We start from the raw sequence: 14,469 nt of genomic DNA on the forward strand, positions 1-14,469 counted from the left end.
TTGTTGTTCGTCATAATGTCTTCAGTAGACGGGAGCGGAGCCTGGAGATTATTGTACACGCTGGATGGAGATGAAATGAAAGATGAGTCAATTAATGCGATGCAACCCGAATAATGTCTTTTGACATGTGGAATGTAGTCTGAGGCTCACATAATGTCACTGCAGATACACAAAAACATAATTACTGTGCCCATGCATCTCTGCAGCGTGTGTGTGTGTGTGTGTGTGTGTGTGTGTGTGTGTGTTTTTGCCTTGCATCTGATGATCTTTGCAAATGGTTTGTGACATGTGGTTGGCCAGAGGACACATCATTGAATCATATTGGTTGCTGCTCATATTAGATTCTCTTGTTTTCTTTTTGTCACGTGACACAAGACACATCTCCTACCTGAGGCTGCTCTCACCTTCTTTGTTAATGTGCATGGGGTTTAATTTTCTCACGGCATCGATCTGATTTGGACCCCAGTTGTGGAGGAGGAAGAGAGAGAGGGAGAGAGAGGCGGAGAGAGGGAGAGAGAGGGAGAGAGAGGGAGAGAGAGAGAGGGAGAGAGAGAGAGAGAGAGAGAGAGAGAGAGAGCTAGCTGTTGATTTTCTTTGAGTGTCGAAGCATTATCTGCTTTTTAGAGGGTGTTGTTGTTCAGAAGCAGCCGGCTAGAGAGCATTGCCTGCTGTACCTAATCGGAACAGAGAGCGTGACGCCCTGATTAAAAAAAAACAATGAAACTCTCTCACAGTGACACACACACACATGAACACACACACACACACACACACACACACACACACACACGCACACACGCACACACACACACACACACACACACACACACACACACACACACACACACACACACACACACACGTATGCTTTGAAAACAACAACTCTCTCCAAACCTTCTCTTTGCTTAATTTACACACTTAGACGAAAGCACATTACGTTGGAGGTGCACAGAAAAAGACAGCTATATCACAAACAGATTTCAGAGTATTCAATAGTGTGTTCTGCTCTGTAAAAATAATGTATGTTCCCGGGAACCACATCTAGAGATGGTATGCACTGGGTAAGGTGCAGTCTTCCAGTGTGAAGGGTCACACTGATTAGCACATGATGTGACTGTGCCTTGAATCCCAGAATGGCTGTGATTCTAATAGCTCCTAAAATGCTATAGCTATATGCTATCATCCTCCTCAGTCATCCAATGAGTGTTATCCTCTTGCCTCTGCAATCTGTGTTAATGCACATTGCATGCCTCGTCTAGTCCAAAAACACATGTGCAGAGCACATGATGCCACAATGATCTTCACCATTTTGTCCACAGCTGCTGGTCCTTCATTGTCAGAGCACTATTGTTTCGCTTAGGGCAGATGTTGAAGGGGTAGGTGTGGGATATGTAGGCATGTATGTCTTACAGGAGCTTGTACTGCATGGATTGTCTCTGGTCCATGAATGTCCCTTGGTCATCAACTATGGCTATGTATTGAATAGAAGGTATTTCTATTATTTCGGTAATTATGTACGTGTAAAATAAAGTTACTGAAACATTTCCCCAATGTTAAAAAGTGCAGTGGATGTTTCCAAAACCGCTGCCTCGAGGACTCGAGTGGATGTTTTGGGCCGATGAAGCATATGTCATATCAAAGCCTGGTAAGCCTTCCATGTATGCCAACACACGCATACTGATGTCTGTGGATACTACATCTAGTAGGCTGTTACTGAAGGACAAGGCGGTTATTAATCTTTCACCCTCATCACTCTGCTCGCTCTCTCCGCTTCTCTGTTTCAGTATCTCCATCTCTCCCCACTCTAACCTTTTATTCTCTGCCCTCCTCCAAGTTTTCCTCTCAACCCTATGGTCTTGAGCAGTGTGTGGTTATGTATATAAAAAGAGTAGGGGAGGAGAGGGAGAATCTAAATTAATTTCCACGTCTATATCTCCCTCCACCTGCTCTAGTCCTAGCAGAATGTAACCTGGAGTCAAGCCCAAGCCTCCATGACGGGAGGATTGCAATTATTTCTTCAACACTCTTATCAAAACCTCATAATCATCTTCATCCACCCAAGTTCTCTTTTTTAAAGCCTTTATTTAGAAATTGAGGGCAGAGCACAGATACACTTTTCCATAAGCGCTTAAGCTTACACAAGTAAATATATACACATCAAAGTGTTACCCAGTGTGTCAAAATTCTCCATTTACTACTTCTAAGCTATGATGGCTGGAGTTGCAGACGCCAAACATGTTTTAGGTGGATAAGTTAACAACAAATAGAAAGTGTTTTAAATTGCAGGCTACACTGCTTTTCTGCGCTGTTGTCGAAAGCAAGTGATACAAGTAACCCTGACTATATTTAATCTGTTTATGTACTGTATATAATACATTTTAAATAAGGATACATGTATTTTGTGATAAAAAGACAAGAATAACATCAAGTAAGTTGTTTCTTAAAATGGATATGCAATAGTAAAGTATTTGTCAGGTGTGGCTCAGGTGGTGGAGTGGGTTGTCTGCTAATGGATGATGGTTCAATTCTAGATTTGGTGGGCCGATTCCTCACTCCTCCTGTCCTGCTCTGCTGAAGTGTTCTTTAGAATGAGAAAAAAGTATTTTAGAAAGCCTAATGTTTCCACTATGGCTAAGAATTGCCTTTGTATTTTCTGTACAATTCTGCATGTCACAATTTAAAGTTCTCGTCAAATCACAGACCTGCAATGAATGCTTGTTTTTATAGTGTATGACCACAATCTGTTCCAGATCTGAACCAAACAGTTGATAAATGAGTGGAAATCAGCAGCTGTTTGGAAGGGAGGGAAGATATATGAAGCTTGCACTTGACAGACTAAACATGCAAAACAACTTGTACTGACCCTCGAGGACCTTGCTCAGGGACACTGTTGTCGAAATCGCTGCAAGTTTTATTTATTCAACTCGGCCGCCCACACGTTCCAGACAATGTGAGAATTATTTCACCTTTACTCACCTTTACACTTCTACTGCTGCCCTGCATTAACTCCAAGAATATAAGGAGATACATTTCTGCTATGAAAAAACACTTGTAGTGAATGATAATAGGTTGTGCTTTATCCAGTATGGACAAATCGGCACACTTCTCACCTGAAATTACTATTTATTTAATGAAATTACTTCCTTTTTCCTGCTGCTCCACTTCCTGTCCTTGTACTGCCTTTCCCCTCCTATGTCCGATCTGCATGAGGGGAGATAAGACATGCATTAATCACCACTGGTACTACTTGCAACTCCCCTGACAATCTCTGAAGCACACACACAAACATGAAATATGATAAACTTTGCACATCCTCAAGCTCTTTGAACCTTCATAAAACAGTTGTTTAAGAAGTTGGGGCCTCTCACAGGGTTTAAAGAAGCAAGGCTTAGAGCCAGGTTGGAGAAGGTCAGGGAGAAGGGCACAGAGGATGGAGCTGAGAAAGAGGAAACAATCCTGGAAAGGAGCATGGTGGACTTTGGGAATTGGAGCACAGAGGGAGAGATTAACCGGCCTGAAAGAAGGAGGTCTAAATAAGAATATATAAAGTGTGAACGAGAGGAGGATTGACAAGTGAGTGGGTAGAAGTGAAGGGGAAATGGAGGCTTTGACAGAAATACAGTATGAAATTGGTTGCAGAGTTAGAGTGCATTTGGAGACACGCTGCTGGAGAGGCCATAAAATGAGAGGATTGTGCGAAGCGGATAAGGGAGAAAGAAAGTGAGAGACTGTTGAAGCCTTTGGTGGTTACCTCTATTCACCTCAGACTGAAAAATATATCCTCTGCTAACAACACACCCACATGCATGTGCTCACTCTTTCTCTCTCACACTTAAATGCACAGGATGCTGAGCCCTGGACCTGTGACTCAACCATTGAGCCTGTGTCACCACACTTTCTCTCTCTGTCTTTATCTCTCTGTTCCTCTATGGCTGATGTGAAATCAGGCCTGAAACGCAAAGCGATTATTCCAGCACACTGCAGTTTATTACACCAGAACCACGCTCTGCTGCAGATGCATCCACTGAAGAGCTTTCCCAATACAGTACACTACACAGGCCCTCACCACTTGACTCATTGCTGCTGTTTTCCCTTTGGTTATGATTTTATATAAATATTATAAGGTAGAGACTAAACCTAGAAGGTGCACTTAGCCAAGTGAAGAGACAGTTAGCTTATGGCCAGCAAACCTTTTCATAAACAGAGACCATGCAGTAACTGGCTGTAGCTGGCACACTGCATTTGACTGCACTGTGAACTCACTGATGTGATGTAATGCAGCATTATAGTTGCTCAAAATAGCCTGCTGTAGCCTTGCAATATATAGCTATGGTATGTATGGCTCCATACAAACATGTATGGGGAGATTTGCCGTTCATGAAGAGCACTCTAAAAGATGAACAGGCAGTGATTTGTTATTTCATGTCCATAATAGGGACTCATGAGACATAGACTAATAACATAAAATAATACAAATGGCAAAAGCTCCTGACTTTTAGTCCTTTAGTCATTTAGTTTCTGTTCTCCAAGTCAAAGCCAAGATAACCCCGACGATCACCATCACTTCCTCAGGGTTATTTGTTTTAAATGTGACAAAGCTCCTTCCAGAGCCACAGAGGACATGATGAGACTGTTGAACGGCTCGATTGTAGAAACTGACTATGACATACAAAAAATGGTGGAGTCCTCCTTTAACATAATATTTGCCATCAAGGCAACCTCTGTAGCTATGACTACGAGCGTGTGTGCGCCAATGTGTATTCACATTCAAGTGTGTGTGCATAATGCCTGTGTCCCATCAGTAGATTACAACTGACAGACACACAAAAAGGTGTTATCTTGTTAGATTCCTTGATGTGTATACGCTTGTGTAGTCAGTGTGTGTTTTCATACAGGGGTCCATACGTGTTGATGTGTGCAGCGGTGTGCGGCCCACTATTTGCCTGTGCAGGACATCTGATAATAAGCCAATCAACGTGGCTGATGGAGAGGGCTGAGTGATGACAGAGCTTTATCTCCCGGCGGAGAATGAGACTGAGGGGGGTAGATGATGTGTTTGGATGCAGTCTGGGCTGCTTTCTATCTCTCATGACCGCCTAACACCTGAGACCAGGGCCATAGCAACCCAGCAAGCTACAGCTGATACAGGCCTCATTGTTAAAGAGAGCACATACACAGTGAATTATTGTCTCAGCAGAAGCTTTGCTAAAGTAACGACAGAAACACACAGTTTGTTTTATAATGCATTGCATCTGCAGACAGGGTTGATTCTAGTGTGAGCTCTATTTACTTTCACACTGGACACCAATTATCTTGTGATATATTTGCAAGCAAAATGACATTGTGTGCATACAGAAGAGGAAACATTGATAAATGAGGCTCAGGTTTACATTAATCACTGCACTCTAACTGCTCTGAGAAACTAAATGGTAATCTTACTTCATTTTTGGCACCTGGCGTGGGACTCCTTGCACAGCTGAAATGGAAACAGTCTTGGACTGTTATTAGGAGGTATACCTTGATCACCCTCTTATCACCAGCTGCAGGACCACAGAAACAGAAACTCACTATTCACTATTGAGCATTATACATACAGTTTACAAGCAGCCTGTCTCTATATAGATCCCATAATGATCGTTATTTTTTGCTGCAGTTCTATGTAGTTCTATAGGCTGTATATAACTGCTCCGTAGATTACTGTAAATGACAAATAGGTATGGAAGCACAACTCTCTACAGTGCTAAACAAGCAACAAAAAAAGACGATCTAGATGATCTGTGATGGCACTGCAGGGTCACAATCATGCATAAAGCCCAGTGGGGATGAATCAAAGGAAACGGCAGCAAAATCCTTCCCATCTATGCAACCATTCACACATGCAAAATAATATATTCAGCTGGACAGGGGGGCATTTGGCCGAAGCATGCTTTTGCCCAAATATTTAAAAGGTGTTGCTAGCCCCTGTTCTTTTTTAGAAAGAATAATCATCACGGCACACAAATAAGCACAGGCATGTACAATGTGCTCAACAGACAGCAATAAGAAATCTACTGTCAGGTGCCAGCTGACACTCGGTGGGCAGAGCAATCACATATGTGAGCCTGCATGGGAAATCAGAGTGCCTGCAGTGGTGAGATAAACAGAAAAGCAAGGCCTGCTCTCTTTTTCTGTGTGTGTGTGTGTGTGTGTGTGTGTGTGTGTGTGTGTGTGTGTGTGTGTGTGTGTGTGTGTGTGTGTGTGTGTGTGTGTGTGTGTGTGTGTGTGTGTGTGCGTATGTGTGTGTGTGTGTGTGCGTGTGTGTGTGCATCAGCATCTGTGCTTTACCTTCCAGGACAATACAAGCCTGAAGGAGATAGGGGCACAGTTCAGTTCAATAATGATATACTTATTGCCATCTTTTCCCCCAATAGTTCTTCTATCTCCTGCTTCTCCTCTGGATGCCTCATGTCCCAGCCCATAAATACAAACTGAAAACAGCAAGAAGAAAAACTTGTTTGCCTTTCATAATGTGAGCGCTGTTATATCAATACATTTTTCAAATTACATATGAGGATGTGAGAATTGCATTAAGATAGATTTAACATTTCAGTGCAACCATTGCCCTCCTCTGGACAATTGGCCTCCCGTCACTTTGAAGACCTTCTTGATAAGGGTTTTTTTCTGTTAACCTCTGAAGTCAGGAGAGTCGCTACTCATGATCAGCAGCAAGAAAGCAGCCCTTATACTTACATCTCATTTATAAAAAAATAAAAAATGTGCCTTAGCTTTTTGTTTATTTTGGGATGGTTATATTGTTATTTGTAAGCCGGGGTTCTCAACATTTTGTAACTTGAGACCGACTTCTGATTGGTAGCACATTTCTAAGGACCACCTACCCAAATAAATATTTAAAAAAAAGTAACATGACAAAAAAGTAGAAAAATTAAACTGGGCTGTAAATATGCATTAAACTGTTAGCTGTAATGACCAAAATACATATACTGCTTACGTTGCATCACTGTCTGCCATCCTGAATCAAAATATAAATGTGCTTTAAGTGAGATTGAGAACCTTTCTATTCTCTCTCAATGGCTCTCAACATGGTGACAGCTGAGCCGGCGGCTCACAGCTAACAGTGCTAACAGTGCAAACAACGGCAAACATGTTGACAGGGACAGAACAGTGTTTACCTGAAGGGGAACTGGAGAGTAGGTGCTACGCTTCAGCAGTGATGCTGTTGGTCAGGACGGCATTATCAGCTTTAACCACCATATGAGAGGAGTGCAGAGTGGCGGCCGTGAGCTAACAAGAGAGCCCGCACACATCCACGAACATGCATGTGTCGGCTGGCTATGTAAACAATGCACAAAGAAGCTCAGATTACAGGGAGGGAGAGCGACTTCATTCTCTGCTCTGGGAGACATCACTCCACGATATATGTACATAGACAATAGTTGTTTCCTGCTCTATCAATACTCTGAGTATCACATTTACCACTTTTAATGTATACAGGGTCATATTTCCTCACCACATGCTTTGGAGCTTTTTAAGTTTCAGGTTGTCTGTTACATCACTTTTTTTAAAACATGTAGTAGATCTGGTGGTTTAATTGTGATAGGTTTATAACAATCCATTTAGCATTCACTTTTTCTTGAAACAAAATATTGTTACATTTGCAGAGGAGTTGGGGGTCCTGTTGGTTGATCCTACCAACAGACAACATCCTTATCCCTCATTTTTTCCAATTTGTCAACCCTGCATCGTCTTTTATCATAAGGAATATACTCATAAAACATAAAAAAAACAAGTTATTGCTTTGAACTTTTGGGTCCACTTTGAAAGCAATGTTCCTCATGCATGTCAAGTGAGAGTCAAAGAGAAGGAGTGTATGTGGGAGAGAAAGCATCAGTGTTATATTTTTCTGCTTTGATCTCTTTTGCTATTATCCACTTTTGCCCGCGGTCAAGTGTGCAGCTGCCATGGCTCCCCATGAAACAAGGAGGCAGACAGAAAGGGGAAGATCCTGAGTGATGGCTGCGATGAGTCCTCAAGTCTTCGCTGTCACTGCACACAACGCAGCTTATGTAAGCAGGAGGTGACAGAGGGAGATAGAGACGCAGAAGACAATGAGCAGAGAAAAGAGAAAGAAGGGGAAGAGAAAACTGTGTCAGCCAAGCAGGAAGAGAAAGAGAAGAAGATAGAGAAAGGGAGGAGAGCTGTCATAATAAAGAGTCTGACTCATTCCTACTGTTCTGGATATAGCACTGAGCTGAGAGGCATGTACGACAGCTCCAGAACAATTACATTCCTTCAAATCAGGATTAGTTTCATAATATGTGAGAGAACAAGCCAGCCTCTTCAAAACTACACAGATAAATAACTCAATTTACACTGAGACTGTCATCAAATCATGTCTAGTTACTATATTCTTCAATATAACATTTAGACATTCATTCTAAGTCAAGATATTTGTTGTTACATTTCAAAGACTTTAAATTACATTTTGTAACATTCCCGCTTGAAAAAAGGCATTAAATAAAGAGAATTGTATTTCTGCATCACTAAATGTTGCAGCATTTAATGTTTAGAAATATATTAATATTGCATCTTTGCTCATGCAAATTTCAGCTGTTTAGAAATTACCTGGAATACCTCATAGCAGCAGCATGGTCAGATATATGATTCAGCTTCTCTCCCATTGTGTCTGTAGTTATCTGCAGAGGCAGTTAAGGGCCTCTGCTTGGCATGTTCTCAGTCTGTAAGTGCCTCCAGAAAGGACTGGCTGTGAAAGCTGCAGTCAAATAGCTGTAATTATCTACAATCAGTTGACAACCAGGGGCCGGCTGAAAGGCTGCGAGCACACAAACACGGCAGAGGGAAAGAGGCATTGAAGGAGCAGAGGCTATAATATATCTGGGAAAAGAAAAGAAAATGGTTGTGATGTTAGTTTCAAAATCAGCCAATAACGGTTGTGAAAATCACGCTATAATTGAGATCACAAATGAAGCTGCGGCATGATGTGAATACTAATCAGAGTCAAAAATGACAACAGGACTGACTTGTGTCGTCAAAGCCTTTTGTCTCCAACAAAACATGTATGTTTCTCTCTAAAAACTCCATCATTATTAGAGGATGTTGTTTTAAAGGAAAAATATTTTACACAACCTACTTTTCACAGTATGTAACCCGTACTTTAGTCAAATATTTAAGTCGAGGCACAAGACTGCCACTTGTGCAGGATATTTTATGACACAATATTGCCCATAAAGCATGAGAAGATAATATTCCTAATGCACGGGTTGCTACTGATCGCGCAGACGGGCAGAGAGAAATTAAGTGCATGTGGGCTCCTATATTTTGAGGAGAAGAAGGCTGATGGAGGAGTACGGTTTAGGATGTTGTCATGTAGCAGTCATTCCTCTTAACAGCAATCGTATTAGAGCAAATGAGAGACAACTGTTTTAGCAAGATGAATTTACAATTTTACAAGACAAATGTGCTGTCAGACGTCCATCGAAGGATAAAAAAACTGAATGCTGAATGTCAGAGAGGATAAGAGCGCACAAATAGTCAACTGAGAAGCTTGGGATAATCAGCTCTGCATGTTTTTCATATTAAATATACACACCTTGTGTGCGAGTAACTGACACATGAGTGGTGTTAGTGGAGTGCAAATTACTTCTTTATCAGTGCTTATACATCAAATAGTGTCCAAAAACAAAACAAAAATCCCTCCTCTTCTTTTCTCCGACCTCTAGCCAGCTTTCTGTCTTACTCTCACTGTGTGCAAATGATAGATTTATCTGAAAGTGATTAGCAGTTTCACAAATTCCCAATCAGTTTCAGGCACTGGAATGAGTTATTGATTATACAGGCCTGTGTGCCAACAACTAACATGAAGGAACATGCATTGAGTGGTGCGGCTTAAGACCCCAAAGAAGACAAAAAGCATTTTAAAATCCGTGATCACGTGACCAAAGCTGTCAAGACTCACATGGTCATCGGCGAGCAGCAGTAATATATCACACTCTTCCTCAGCAAATGAGGTTGCACATTACTCGTCTCCCACAGGCATGCAAGCTTCTGCCAGAGCATTAAGGGCTGTGACAGAAGCTGTGAAGCATTGGCCTGGAACCGCTGCTCTGGAGCACACTGAAAGGCTGAACAGCCTCAGATGAATAGATGGTAATTAATACACATAGCACACATGAGACCGTAGTACAGTCTCAGGGCAAATTACCCTATCAATAAAAGGGCTGATAGACACAATGAGAGACAGAGAGTAGGGGAGGGAGGGGGAGAAAACTACATATTAGGGCCAAGTAACTCTCAGGTGTGAAAGTGAAGTGGTTCATTTCTTAATAAAGAAACACTCAGTCCTGCCTCCCTTTCCTTGCTTTTTAAAAAATCCAATTCTCTCTTCTTTGCTTCTCACCTTCCCTCAATCTCCTGCATGCTCGTCCCATAATGGTGAAACAAGACCTCAAGATATTATAGAAAAGACCAATGAGGGGAAATGCATAGCCTGCACATGAGGAAAATCTTTCTTCTTATCTTCTTCTCCGACCATCCGCATTCCTCTGGGTCAGCATCTCGCTCCTGCTCCTTCCTCTCAGACGTATCTCTCATGATGTTACACCTCTGCTTACCCCTCTAACGATGGGGAAATGAGAGACAGTTTACCACATTGTTTGGACATTTGAACATTTATTTGCCTGAGGGCACGGTCCGGATAACATCAGAGCGCTCCCCCCAGTGAACTCAGCAGGACTCGCACTCATGATCCGGTCAGTTACATGTTGTGGTCTCCGAAAGATCAAAAGGCTGAGCAAGTTGCCTGAAGAGATACAGAGAATAACACAAGTCCCACAGTGACTCCAATAGAGCATGAAGGCTTTGGTTTGAGATTTAAAGTGAAAGGCGAGCAGCACTGAGACATATGACTGAATCCTTGTGGATTCAGTGTCATTCCTCTTCAAATGCAGGTTTTACACTGTCAACACATCTGAGAGGGAGGGTGTTTAACACAGGCAGATATCTGTGCCGAAAGGCAGGCAGGTTGACTTGTGAGGCTGTCTGGTAGCTGAGTATTAAAAGTTCAGTGCCACTGACTTACTCTCATGATGGCAGCTGCTTGTTACTTTTCATTTATATAAAATAGCATAGGGACAAAGTTACTGCCAGAATAATTACAAAATACAATACGAGCAGTTTAAAGTCTGGTTTATAGGAGAAATAAAAGATATATATGGGTTGTGCTCCACAGTATAAAGTATATAAGGAGTGTGTACTGCTGGGTCAGCAACATAGTGAGCGCAAAAGCACTTGTAAATGTGTGTAGACAGAACTCACAACACTCACACACAAGGCAAAGGCCGAATTTAGTCTAAACTATGTCATTCTTTACAAGCATTAGTATGCAGAAACACTTTATTGTAAATACAATGTATTCCATATCCTTCATCTGGTCTTACGATTTTTGCTGCTCCAAAAATGGTTGATTCGCTGAAGCACAGTACTCCAGTAAGAGCTGAACGTTATCTAATTATGTGAGCAGCCTAATCTTCATCCGTATAGTGTCTATGTATCCACCATGCCAATCCAATTCTACTTCATCCTAACTTCATCTCCACTGTTTATGATGTTCATTATTCAAGACTTTTTTTGTCCAAGGCCAAGTCAACAGCAAGTGTCATTACTCAAATTCTTCAGGACAAGTCCAAGTTAAGTCTTTTTCAAATTGAAAGACAAGATGCAAGTCTCTGAATTTTGTTCATTAAGATGTAACAGCTTTTGAGATTTCTTTTCTTTCAAAACTGTGTTCAATCTCAAATCAAGGCCCACTATAACCTGAAGCTTTCATAGTTGTTTTATTGAACTGCTATTTCCAATGTCAAGAATGAGCTTTCATGCTTAAATTGTAAGCCACTATTAATTAGAAGTGTGAAAGAAATATGAATAGAATGATAACGGCACTTTCGTGCCAATGTACATCTGCAGGTCAAAAAATAAAAACTCCTTAAGAAGACCTTAAGATAAGGCTGAGGGCTCTGGAAAAAGGCTTTGTAGACCTTGAGTTGTGATTGTTTTGTCCAACTTTGCAAGATCAAGACAGAACTCAGGTACATAAAGTGTTAATAATCTTTATAAATAGCCATATAGATAACAACAAGTCCCTTCAACGAAATAGGCCTAATGGCTAAATATGCACTATTGGACTATTTGAGTGTCACTTTTCTATTTAACCACATAAAAAAATGAGACATGAATGTATTTATCTTCAAATCTCAAATTACGGTTTCCTAGGACAGAGAGTGAAAACTCAAGCAAATCAAGTCTCAGAAGAGTAAAGTAAAAGTTATGTTCTCACTATTTTGAACTGAAGGGTTCAGTATGCTTCAAATTGCCTAGTTTGAACAAAGTGTGACCTAAAGACAGCTTCAGGCAAAAGGCCTTATAGCTGTTGCAAATGGCCACACTCGGAGGCAGGACAACGATACATTTGTCATGGATGAGATGTGATACATACTACAACTGGGTGCAAACCTTTTCCATACAAGCTTTCATGGTGTTTCAAAAAGACTGTTGGTCGCAGCCCTCCTCACAATGGAAAATTGTAAGGTGAGGTTGTTTTTTACGCTTATACGGTTGGGGGAAGGATTTAGTTTGAACCATTGTGAGGCCTCAAGTCTGTTTATAGCTCTAAGAAATATCATCTGTGAGCATTAGCTTTATAAAGACACATCAGCTCTTCCTTTACAATGACTTAAAAACACAACTATTAAAGGTGCAATATATGATATTCAGAGCATTAATAGAGTAGCAAACAACTCTGCTCTATGTAAAGATAGAGTGTGTGAGCCACTCTGCACTGCTCTCATACGGCTGTTACAGCTGATAACGCCATCCTGACCAATGGCGTCGTTGCAGAATTGTAGCTCCCTCCTTCCGGTTCCCTCTCAGGTAAACACTGTTAGCTATGCCAGCATTTTTTCCGTATAGTTTGAACTGCAGGGCTCTCAAGTTTTTAAGACAGGTAAGAGTGACATAACCCCGCTGTTAGCGCTGTTAGCGCTGTTAGCTGTGAGCCACTGCCATGTTGAGAGACGTTTAAAGGCAATCAAAATGCTCCCAATCTCATATAACGTACATTTAATCCAATAGAAGTCCCAACAAGTCATTTAAGCCTGTGAGTTTGAAACAGTCTACACAGTTAATGTTGTTTCACGCTCCACTGTACTCCTCCCTCCTCAGTGTATGTGGGCCTAGAGCAGTTCCCACTGGGCGCTGGACGGTCAGTGTGTCCTTGGAGCACAGTCCTCAATATGTAAGGACAAAAAGAAGGCCGAAAGCAGCTGGGATCTCTCCACTGACTTCATGTGGAATGTAGATGTCCGCGAGCAACATTTGCTCACTTTATTGGGCACGACATGTCCACACGGGGCTTGTGTTGCCTTTGAAACATTCTTTAAGACTTTGGCACAGACTTGGCAGTTTCACTTTTTTACCTCAACACATGCTGAGAATAAGATAGAAGGAGCTCAAATTACTTATTGACATTCAGGAGGAAATCGCAAGGCTCCGTTTAATGTTGAAAGACTTCATTAATTCATCCAAATCAAATGGGCTTTTCTTTAAGATGATGCGCTCTAACTAGTGATGAAGCTGTATCCATGGGACTGCAGTGTAAGCACTGACAAATCAGTGGGGTGAGAGTGTGCACTTGGTCAATTATGTCTGCAGACAAGCTCATTATAGGCAAGAATAACCCTAAATGAACACATGATAACACTATAATCGTCTATGTGTTCTGCATACAGTAATATGAGAGGCCTCAGCACATCATATACACATACATGCTTAACATATTGTACATTTTGCGTTTTAAATAAACAAACAATAAACAGATCAGCTGAGGGTTGCACAGCACGTTATTTGCTGCCAACAAATATATCTTCTTTTTTGTTTACAACAATATGAATTTAAAGGTTTGAAGGTTAATTTAAAGGTGCTATATTTGGGGCTATATCATGGCAATGTATCCAATAGTTGTTGAGCTATTTCAGTCTGAACCAAAGGGGTGAGCCACCCAATTTTGATTAATTTTTAAAAACACCACAACTGACAGAGATTGGTTGTGTCAGTTTTGGGACATAACATCATGTGATGCAGCTCTGAGTACTATTTGAGACCCGGGCCTTCTCTTGGTCAGTCTGCCCACGGCGAAAGGTTACAGAGCTTATGTCCACTTCAAAGTTATTACTGATGGGTAAAGGTATGAGTCATCAACATCGCCACAAGTCTGTTTATCAACACTTTCTCTCTGCAACCATCTCACCCTGATATAACCCAATCATCTTTACATCTGTTAAAACTGCTTCCTGTTAGTGGCCTCCATCTCTCTCGCTCTCGTTCTCTCACACACACACACACACACACACACACACACACACACACACACACACACACAGTATGAGAGTAGTAATGCAC

Source organism: Taurulus bubalis, assembly GCF_910589615.1.
Source record: "Taurulus bubalis genome assembly, chromosome: 1".
NCBI lineage: Eukaryota > Metazoa > Chordata > Actinopteri > Perciformes > Cottidae > Taurulus > Taurulus bubalis.